The sequence below is a fragment of the Belonocnema kinseyi genome, chromosome 6 (assembly GCF_010883055.1).
Source record: "Belonocnema kinseyi isolate 2016_QV_RU_SX_M_011 chromosome 6, B_treatae_v1, whole genome shotgun sequence".
NCBI lineage: Eukaryota > Metazoa > Arthropoda > Insecta > Hymenoptera > Cynipidae > Belonocnema > Belonocnema kinseyi.
In genome coordinates, this window is record NC_046662.1 from 60,979,794 (window position 1) to 60,991,579 (window position 11,786).

Sequence of the window (11,786 nt, forward strand, 5' to 3'; positions counted from 1 at the left end):
GTTTTCATTTCTACTTTATTCATCGATTGTGTACCATCATCACAAAAGTATAATTATATGTATAATATTCATTAAACTGAATTAATAGAACCCAATAAGGAAATTCAGTTTAGTTTGAAAGTCATCTTTTTATTGAAAATTTACCTTTTCTGTTTGCAAATTTTACTGTTTTCTAAAAACATCTTTTAATCTAACGTTTAATACTGTTTTTTTGAAAATTCGTCTTTTTATGTTGAAAGCTTAGCTATTTGGTTAAGAATTCAACTGTTTTGTTCAAAAACTTAATTATTTTGTTGAAAATTCAACTCTTTTCCGTAAATTTCTTTTTGTCTTTTTTTTTTTGCTTGAAAATCCAACCATTTTGTTAAAAATTCAACTATTTTGTTGAAAATTCATCTCATTTGTTTAAAAATTCCACTATTTACATTATTTAAAAACTCTTGCTGTTTGGTTGAAAATAACTTTTTTTGTTATGCAAAATCATTTTTTCGGTGATCAAAGTCAAGTTATCTAAAAATTTCAACTTTTATTTATTTTTTTTATAAAGATTCATCTCTTTGGCGGCAAATTTAACTATTTTGTTGAAAATTCGTTTTTGTTTTTTGAAAATAAATTTTTTCATATTACAAATGAAACTGTTCGTATTGTTGACATTTTGCGTTTTTATAGGTATTCAAGTGTTTTTAATTAAAAATTTAAATTTTATTGTTGAAATTGAAACCATTATACTTTTTGTTAAAAATTCATTTTTTTTTGGTTGAAAATTTAACTACTTGATTGAAAGTTGAACTATTTTGTTAAAAAATTAATTTGTTTGGACAAAAATTTCTCTCTTAAGTTTATAAATTAAGCTATTTCATTGAAAATTGAATAATTTTTCCGAATGAAAGTTTAACCATTTCATTTTTGACTGAATTTTTTTTTCAAATAGAAAATTGATCTTTTGCTTTCAAAATTTGAAATATTTGGTTAAAAATTCAACTATCTCGTTGAAAAACTGGATTTTTTGTTCAAAATTCATCTTTCTTTTTTAAAGAAAATAAACTGTTTTGTTGAAAATTTAACTATTTGTTTAAAAAATCTAGTTTTCTATAAAAATTAATTCTTTTTGGTTTAAAATTCAACTACTTGGTTGAAAGTTAAATTATTTTGTTAAAAGTTCATTTTTTAGTTAATAATTTAACTATTTTCTTAAGAATAGGTTTTTTTAAATTAATTTTTTAAACAGAAAATATAACTATTCCATTTCTTATTGAAAATTTATATTTTTAACAGAAAATTGATCTTTTGCATTAAAAAATTCAAATAATTTACTAAAAATTCGATTATTTTCTTGAAAATTCCACTTTTAGTTCAAAATTTACCTTTTTTGTTGAAACTTCAACTATTTCGTTGGAATTTGAACTATTTTGTTAAAAATTTATCTTTTGCATTTGAATATTCATTTTTTTTTGCTTAAAATAGAATTATATTTTTTTAAATGTTTGCTTTTTGATTAAAAATACACTTTGTGAACTAAAAATTCCATTTGAATTGATGCAAATTTGTCTTTTTTAAACTCTGTAATAGTTGAAAATTCAAATATATAGTTACAAATTCAATTATTCTGATAAAAATTCGTATTTTTTGGTTAAATTTAATTGGATTTTTTTTATTAAGAATTATAAGATGCAAAACTCAACTCTTTTGTTAAAAATTTATCTCTTATTGTAAAAAATGTTTGTAGTTAGAAAATTGAACTATTTCATTTCGTTAAAAATTAATGTCTTTTTTGTAGAAACGTAATTTTTCTTGGTTGAAAATGAACATTTTTGTTGAAAATGCAATTTTTTGTTTAAAATTAACATATTCTTTGACAATATATTTCAATTTCAAAATTCAAATATTTAAAATTTTGAGACAACAGCAAATTAGAAAAAAATCTGACTAAAATATTCGCGTTAAAAATGATGGAGACCTTGGATCATAGATCATTCAGGAAGTATCATTGTCATGTAAATCGTGAAGCACCGAATAAAATACCTGCCTAAACCAGAATCTGGAATTTAAAAAACGAAAACTTTAAAGCAAAAATTTACAAAAACCTTGGAATAAAATTAGGAAGGCTATCTCATTTTCAAATATTTGTTTGGTGCCACATCGTGTCTTTTCTATTTCTATTAGAATGAATATACGAAGAAAGTCAAACTTTCGCTTACGAATCTCTGGTAAGTTAAAGGCTTTTTTGCTGTTGAATTTTTGTTATTTATAATTGAAGTCAAATGTTTATTTTTTATAATAAGTGAGTGGAAATCATTTTATTCCACTGCAAGTATCAGAAATAGTGTTAAATGTGAACGGCTGAAAAATCCCAAAAAGTAACATTCCCGAATAATAAAATTCCCTAATAATAAGATTTCTGAATAATAAAATTCCCGAATTATAACATTTCTGAATAATAAACTTCCCGAATTGTAAACTTTCCGAGTATTGAAATTCCCAAGTCATAAAATTCCGGAATAATAAAATTCTCGAATGATAAAATTTCCCAATATTAAAATTCCAGATTTATAAAATTCCCGAAAAATAAAATTCTCGAATTGAAAAATTCCCCAACAGTTCATTAAATCACCAAATTGTAAAATTCGTGAATTATCAAATTTCCTAATATTAAAATTCCCGATTCAGAAAGTCCCAGAAAAAGAACATTCTCGAATTGAAAAATTCACGGGCAGTTTATTAAATTACCGAATTGGAAAATTCCCGAATGATAAAATCTCCGAATATTAAAATTCCCGATTCACAAAATTCCTGAAAAATATAATTCTCAAATTGAAAAATTCCCGAATAATAAAATTCCTAAAGAGTTTATAAAATTAACGAATTGGAAAATTCCCGAATAATAAGGGTCCCGAAAAATAAGATTCTCGAATTTAAAAATTCCCGAATAATAAAATTCATGAACAGTTTATAAAATTACCGAATTGGACAGTTCCCGAATAATTAAGGTCTCGAAAAATAAAATTCTCTAACTTGAAAATTCCTGGACAATAAAATTCCCGTATATGAAAATTCCAGAAAAATAAAATTCACGAATTTGGAACATTTCCGAATACCAAAATTCCCGAAAAAAATAATTCTTGAATTGAAAAAATCTCGAAGAGTTGATCAAACTACCGAATTGAAAAATTCCCGAATAATAATATTTTCGAATGACAACATTTTGTGTTAAAATTCCCGATTCATAAAATTCCCGAAAAATAAAGTTTTCGACTAATAAAATTCACGAACAGTTTATAAAATTACCGAACTGACAAATTCCGGAAGAATTGGATTCCCAAATAAAAAAATTTCCGAATAATAAAATTCCCGAATGATAAGATTTTGTGTTGAAATTCCCGATTTATAAAATTCTCGAATTGAAAAATTCCCGAAAACTTTACAAAATTACCGAATTGCACCATTCCTGAATAATAAAGGTCCCGAAAAATAAAATGATCGAATTGTAAAATTTCTGGATAATAAAATTCCCGAATCAGAAAATTCTAGAAAAATAAAATTCTCGAATTGGAACATTTCCGAATACTGAAATTCCCGAAAAATATAATTCTTGAATTGAAAAATTCCCGAAGAGTTTATAAAATTACCGAATTAAGAAATTCCCCCAGAATAAAATTACCAAATAATAAAATTTCTGAATGACAAAATTTTGTGTTAAGATTCCTGATTCATAAACTTTCCGAAATTTAAATTCTCGAATTGAAAAAATCTCGACTGATAAAATTCACGAACAGTTTATACAATTATCGAATTGACAAATTCTCGAATAATTAAATTTCGGAAAAATAAGATTCTCGAATTGAAAAATTCCCGAATAATAAAATTCCTGAACAGTTTATAAAATTACCGAATTGGACCATTCCCGAATAATTAAATTTCCAAATCAGAAAATTACCGAAAAATGAAATTCCGGAAAAATTTATCGAATTGAAAAATTCTAGAATAATAAAATTCCCAAACAGTTCATAAAATTACCAATTGGAAAATTCCCGAAAAATAAAATTCTCGAATTGGAAAATTCCCAAACAGTTCATAAAATTACCGAATTGAAGTGTTCCCGCATAATAAAATTCCCGAATATTGAAATTCACCGATCATAAAATTTCTAAATAATAAAATTTTAGAATTGGAAAATTTCCGAATAATAAAATTCCCTAACAGTTTCATAAATTCTCCAATTGGAAAATTCTTGAATAATAAAATTCTCGAGTAATAAAATTCCCGAATAATAAAATTCACAAATAATAGCATTCCCGAACAGTTTATAAAATTTCCGAATCATAAAATTCCCGAACAATAAAATACCCGTCAGTTTATAGCTGAGTTGGAAAAATCCCGAATAATAAAATTCCACACAGAAAATGGCAAAATTGTAAAATATCCGAACTAGAAAATTCTCGAATTACATCAATTAAACATTTTTTTCTCATAAATATTATTTATTTTTCAAACATACAATTATTAAGTATTTTTATAGAAAAAAATATTTTTGTTGTTTAAAGTTTCTAAAACTAGTGTTTGAATTTAAAATAATAACAATTGAAAAAAATATATATTTCTGGGTTAAAATTTCTTTAAATTATTGTTGTTTTAAATTCAAAAAAATAATCTTAGAAGCTTTCAACATTAAAAATATGTATCTTTTATAAAAATATTTCATTATTGTATTTTTAATAAATAAATAATAATTTTAAGAAATGTATTGTTTAAATTTGGGAATTTTCTGGTTCGGGTATTTTATAATTCGGCATTGTTATGTGGTGAATTTAATTAATCGGGAACTTTTCAATTCGAGAATTTTATTATTCGGAAAATTTATTTTTCAGGAATTTTCTAATTGGGGAATTTTAAACTGTCGAAAATTTTATTTTTTGGGCTTTTCCAGTCGTCCCGTTAAATCATCGCCTCAAAAATGAATGATAAATTATTGAGCCGGAATGTATTTAATTCTTTAGATTTTTAGATTTGTTTTAGCCTTGAAACTTATTTAGTTTTGTTTTTTGAAACGTGAGTATATTCACTATTCATGTCTTTTGGAAACTATTGTGTCCGCATACTAAAAACTTCAAAATTAGTTATTTTGAGATTCCGAAATGGCCATTAATGCTCGTTATTATTCTTCTTGGGCTGTTCTTCAAACCGATTTGTATATTTTATATTCTCATCAAGAGGAACCAAAAAATATAAAAACAAGGTTCTAGAAAATTTTTGTAGTGCTTTTGTTTTTTTTAATCCCGTTTTTTAATTGGTAAGTTTTATTATTTAAAGATCACAGAAGCATACAAGTGTATAAGGAAAATAATAATGTTCAATTGACATAGTATGCAATTTGTTAAGTTAAATTTGAAATCTTTGAAATTGCACAACAAAATTTGATTCATAATTGGAAACTAATGTTTTTAAAGTAAATATATTTTACATTTAACGTAATATGTTTCTTTAATTGTCGGTTTCAGCTAATAAGTTTTTTTTTCTTACATTTTTTACCTTTGCATTTTTTTACTTCTGATATTAGTTTCAGTAAAAATAATTAAATTGTTCAAATGTATTTGAATTAAAGTTTCTAATTTCATAAATAAATGGAATCTTTAATCTTCGTAGTTTATAATATACAAAATTAAAAAATTTAATTTTATGTCTTCACCATTAAGAGTTTTATTTTCAGAACAATGAAGATTTGTTAGATTTCAAAAATAACTTAAAATGTCTGAATTCCTTGATTATCCTGAATTTCTTGAATATTCAGAATTCTGTGAATTCCTTGACTTCTTTAAAATGATTGAATATTCTGAATTTCTGAAATTCTTCGGATTCTCTGAATTCCTTGAATTACCTAAATATGCGCGGAAATCCCTGAAATTCTCTGAATTCCTTGAATATCCTGAAGTCCTTGATTTCTCTGAATTCCCTGAATTCTTTGAATATTCTGGATTGTCTTAACTTCTTAAACTTTCTAAATACTCTAAAATTCCTGAAATTCTATGAAATATTGGAATTCTTCTAAATCAATGAATAACTTTCTATTTATCAGAATTCCTCTGAATTCCTTGAATATTATGAATTTCCTTAATTCCTTCCATTTTCTAAATTCCTGAAATTCTTTGAAATCATGGAATATTTTTAATTCCTACATGCTTCAAAGTCGCTGAGATTCTCTTAATTCCCCGAATTTCTTAAATACTCTAAATCCCTGAAATTCCTTCGAAATCTCTGATTTCCCTGAATTCTTTCAATTCTTCCTAATTCCTGAAATATTATAAATTCTTTAAAACGGAGAGTTGACCATTTACCAGAGAGCCCAATCTGTTCTGCAAAAATTAAAATTTATTTAATAAAAAATGTTTTTTTTTTAATACAAATTAATAATAAAAGTTTATAGTTCATTTGTAAAATAAAGCAAAAGAGCAAATCATCCACTTTGAAGCGAAAAGATTGGATTTTTTAATTACTTATCAGTTTTTCCTAAGTAGTTCTGAATTTTACAAACATAACATTATTGGCTACTGAAAAATTCAAAGTACGTGTTTTGATAACATACGCTACTTTTAATACAAAAAAGTATAATTTTCAATTCATAAAGATAAATTTGTCACCAAAAGAGGAATAGTGAAATATTCAGATAGAAAATTTGAATTTCCAACAATATAAATCAATTTATAATAAAATTAGTGAATTAAGAACTAAAAAATAAAACATTTTCGACCACAGAAATTAATTTTTAACTAAAGTAATGAATCTTCAAACAAAAAAAAAACAAACTTTTTAACAGAGTAGTATAACTCTGAATTAAAGAAGATGAACTTTCAACATAAAATTAAGTAGTTCATGTTTCTACAAAAAATTTTATTATTAAATAAAAAACAGTTGAATATAAGCAAAAAAACAAACAAATTTTAAATAAAATACTGAATTCTGAAATTCAAAAATTAATTTTTTTTAATTTCAATAAAATAGTCTAATTTTTATAGACGGAAATGAATTTACAACTGAAAGCATAAATTTGTTACCAGAAATGAAACAAGTAGTTCAGTCTTCAGTTTAAAAAACTAATTTCGAATAAAAAAAGAAGATTCGTACAAAATACTTAAATTTTCGACTAAAAAAAATATTTAACCAAAAATATGGATTTTGTCCTGAAATATTAATTTTTAACAAAACGAAATATTTTTTAAAAAGTAGTTAACTTTTTACCCCATGAAAATGATTTTTTAACTAAAATAATTGAATTAGCAAACAAGAGGAATAATTTTCTAAAAAAAATTCAATTTTCAAACACATAGTTGAATTTTCAACTAAAAAGATTAATTTTCAAGAAAATAAAACTTATTTTTAAAAAATTAGTTAAATATTTAACCGAAAAATGATTTTTCAGCCAAAAAGATTGATCGATACGCATGGAAATTCACTTTCAACCAAAAGAGTCGAATTTTCAATAAAATAATGTATTTTCATCTAAATGCTTGATTTTTCAACTATAAGAGGTGAATTTTTAACCAATACTGGCAAACTAAATTTTCAGGTAATCAATTTTCAACGAAAGAAAACTGATTTTCACCAAAATATTTTATTTTAAACCAAAGAGATGAATCTTCAACAAACAACGTAATAGTTGATATTTCAACTAAAAAATATTTTACATTAAAAACCTATTGAATTCAACCAAAAAGGAAGAATTTTCAACGAATCCTGTAATTTTTCAAATAAAAAGATCAGTTTTTAACAGCAATAAATAAATAAAAGACTAATTTCCAACAAAATAGTTCAATTTTAAATCAAAGAGAAGAAACTTCAACTAATAACATTTTTAATGAAAAAAGTTTAATTCAACAAAAAAAAAGACGTTTCTTCACCAAAACAGTTGTTTTTTAATTAAAAAAATTTTTTATTTTATTTTTCGCTAGAAAGAAAGAAAACATTTGAAAATATGTGCTTACTTTGAAATGTTCTTTCAGTAAGCAATAATTTTATATTTGTGAAATTCAGAACTATGCAAGAAAACTCACCGTACTCAAAATATCAAATTTTTTTCTTTTTGAACTGAATGCCTGACAAATTAGCTTTATTTCACAAATAAATTATAAAATTTTATTAATGATTTGTATATAAAAAAACTATTTTTCACGTGTTAAATTTGAGTTTTCATTGAATATTCTGAATTCCCTCAATTCGTTAAATATTTTAAAATCCCGGCATTCTTTACACTCGTTGAGCCCATGAAATCTTAAAAAATGTTGAGGTCACTACAAGCTCCTAAATTCTTGAAATTCTCTTAATTCCCTGAATCCCTTAAATTCTCTGATATTCTGGAATAATCGGAATTTTCGAAATTCCTTGAATTTTCTGAATCCCTTGAATTCCTTCAATTCTTCTTAATTTCCGTAAAACTTTTAATTATCTAAATTCCTGAAATACCCTAAATGCTCTGAAATTCTTTGAATTTCCTGTGATCTTTGAATATTCTAAATTCTTTAAATTCACTAAATCTTTTTAATTCTTGAAATATTTTGAATTATCTACATGATCCTAAATTCCTAAAATTCTATTAATTCCTTGAATTTTTTTAATATTCTGAATTCCTGAATTCCTTTCATTCTCTGATTTTATTAAATATTCTAAATTTCGGAAATTCATTCAATTTTATCAGAATTACTTGAATTATCTAAATGCTCTGAATTTCGTGAAATTCAGTGAATTCACTGGAATTCTTAAATTCCTTGAATATCCTGAATTTCTTGATTATTCAGAATTCTTTCAAATTCATTGAATTCGCTGAACTCCTTAAATTCACTGAATTCCTTCAATTCTCTTAATTTCCTTGAATTTTTTTATATCGCTGAACTATTTAAATTCCTTCAATTTTATGATTTTATTGAATTCCTTTAATGCTCTGAAGCCTCTAAAATTCTGTAATTTTCCTTAAATCCTTGAATTTCTTAAATGCTCTGAAAATCTCTGAATTCCTAAAATTCTATGAAATCTACGCTTTTTTTTGAATTTCACAAATTATCGTAAATCCCTGAAATTACCTGTATTGCTGGAATATCCTTAAATCCCAGGTTTCTCTAAATTTCCTGAGTTCTTTGAATAATGCGAATTCTCCTAATTTCTTGAATTCTCTAAATTCTCTCAAATCCCTGAAACTTTGAGAATTCCCTGAAATCTTCAAATACCCTGAATTTCTTCAATATTCGGAATTCCTTAAATTATATGAAATCCAAGAATATTCTGAATTCCTGAAAGTGTTAGAATTTTCTGAAATTCCTTGAATTCTTTAAATCCCTTGAATTCCTGAAATCTGAAATATTCAAGAAATTCCTCAAAAAATTTAATATCCTGAATTTGTACAGTTTATAAGTTCTTTTGAATCCCTAAATTCCTTTTATTTATTAGAACCTCTCTCGATTCCTCAAATATTCGGAATTCTCTTAATTTCTCTAAATTTATTCAATATTCTATTATTTTAGTATTTGCAATTCAAAAATGTTGACAGAAACGCATCGAGAATAAACTTAAAACATTGAAAAAATAAGAAAATAATGTCCTAATTTCAAGCCTTATAAATGAGAAGATTTTAGAACTAGGCATTGACAATTAAATTATTTTTTATTCGAAAATGCTACCATATATTGAGCATTTCAAACTCAACTTGAAAAAACAACCAAATTTACAGTTGAAAGTCTTAAAATTGTGCAATTTCAAACATTCAAAGCATTACAATAACAATCTTTTTTTGTACCATTTTTTTTCTAATTTTGAATGTTTTATTTGAAATTAAAAAATTGTCCGATTTTTAGTTGAAAGTTTAAAAAACTGAATAATTTAAAATTGGAAAAATATTTGATTCGCAGATTTCAAGAATGAATAATAATTTCAAATGAGGTGTAGAAAATTACAATTTTAGAGTTCTGAATTTCCATATTGATCGCTGAATTTTTAATTTTTCCTATTTATGAGCGTTTTATTTAGTAGTTAAAATGAGAATGATTTAATGGTGACAAATTTAATAAAAAATTTGAAAAATGCTATTTTTTAAACGATTTAAATTTATTTAACATAATTGAAATTTTAAAGGGTTCGAGTATAGTAAAGTTGTAATATCACTATTTTTGGTGACTAACATTTTTTTCCAGTTATAATTGAAACGCTGATTCCTCTAATTGCAAAAGTTCTTAAGTATAAATTTTTCCTTTTGTGTTTTAATTAAAATTTTTCCATTTTTGAGGGCTGAAAATGACGGTGAATATCTTTTTTTACTTGAAAAAAGTTTTTAAATCAATTTTAATGTTAAATTGTCATTTTTTATGTAATTGCAATTCTAGATTCTAGAATTTCAGAAGCTTCAACTTTGAAACATTTAATTAAGTTTTAAATTTCAAATAATAAAATTTTAATCGCTTGGAAAAAATATTATTTGAGTTGAAAAGTTTTTCATTTTTAATTATTCAATTTCGAACGCGTTTAATAAGAGATCATAGAATTTAAATTTCCTTGGACGTTTGTAATTATAACATTTTTAAAACTCTACTCCGAAAGTACTCAATTTTGAATAGTTTAAAATTGTTCAATTTTCGAAATTTTAATCTGAAATCAATCAATTTTGAAATTCTAAAACACAAAATAAATTAATAAAAAATAATAAGTGAAAAAATAAATAATCAATAAAAATATTATTAACTTTTTTTCACATATGAAAAAAGATATTTTTTTCATTCAATTCGAAATATTGAAATTGTTTCCAAAGTTTACCGAATCTAAAATTATTTGATTTTTGGAACTTTTAAAAACAAAAAAAGTTCAATATATATTTTTTTAAATTTCATACACTGTCAATTACAGAAATATTAATGTTTATTTGTTGTTTTCAAATGTTATTAAACTTAATATTTAAAAATTTATTTAATAATTTACTACTAGTTAAAAAAATCTAATTTTGATACCTAATATTTCATTTTTCTTTCCCAGGGCACGTGACTGGCAGCAAATATAATAGGCACCGTTAGAGATAACTTATCAGATATTCAGATGTTTTAAAAGGAGGTCACCACGATCAAGTTTTACTGCTTCGCATTTTTATACCCTCAAAAAAATTTAGAATATTTTTTCTCTAACTTATTCATATTCTCCTATATTATTTTTATTTGCAGCAATTATTAAATAAAATTTTATCGAACAGATTTTCTTTCAGCGAAAAAATTTTCCCTTCCATTAATAAAGAGCATTTTTAATTTTTATTGGAATTTAAGAATCTTTCAAATATGACGATAAGTCGAGTTTATTAAATTTTTTCAAAAATTTGAAAGCCGTTTAAAATAAAATAGGTAATTTCTCAAAAATTGAAATTAATTTATATTTGTTAAAAACTAATTTAAATGATTTTAGGATCATTTTTAATTTCTGTATTCAATTCTTAAAGTATTTAAATTTTTTCAAGTTTAATCCCGAATTTTTAAGATTTTTATTGAATAACAAACATAATTTAAGCTGGAACTCAAGCTAATTGTTCTCAGATTTAATTTATCAAAAATTTCCAATTGAAAATATTTTAACTTTCTAATTTTACTTGAAAATTAGTATCAATAATTTTCCATATTTCGCATGCGAGCATTCACGTTTCTAGATTTTTATTTCGTAACATTAAAAATATAAAAAATTTAAAAATACATGAATAAACAACTTTTCAAATCTTATGAGTTTGAAAGGGGTTAAAAAATTAAAAATAATTATTAATTTAGAATTTTAAGCGTTTG

General features: G+C 23.8%; 2 protein-coding genes across 2 annotated transcripts in view; one reads left to right on the plus strand and one right to left on the minus strand.

Moving 5' to 3' along the window:
* Nucleotides 1–11,102, plus strand: part of LOC117174859 (peptidyl-prolyl cis-trans isomerase NIMA-interacting 4) — a 57,045-nt gene extending 45,943 nt beyond the window's left edge. The window contains exon 5 of the mRNA XM_033364257.1: nucleotides 11,002–11,102. The gene's annotated coding sequence lies outside the window, so the exon portion shown is untranslated. The remainder of the gene's footprint in view (nucleotides 1–11,001) is intronic.
* LOC117174858 overlaps nucleotides 1–11,786 on the minus strand; it is a 45,150-nt gene that overhangs the window by 30,212 nt on the left and 3,152 nt on the right. The gene's annotated exons all lie outside the window — the stretch shown is intronic.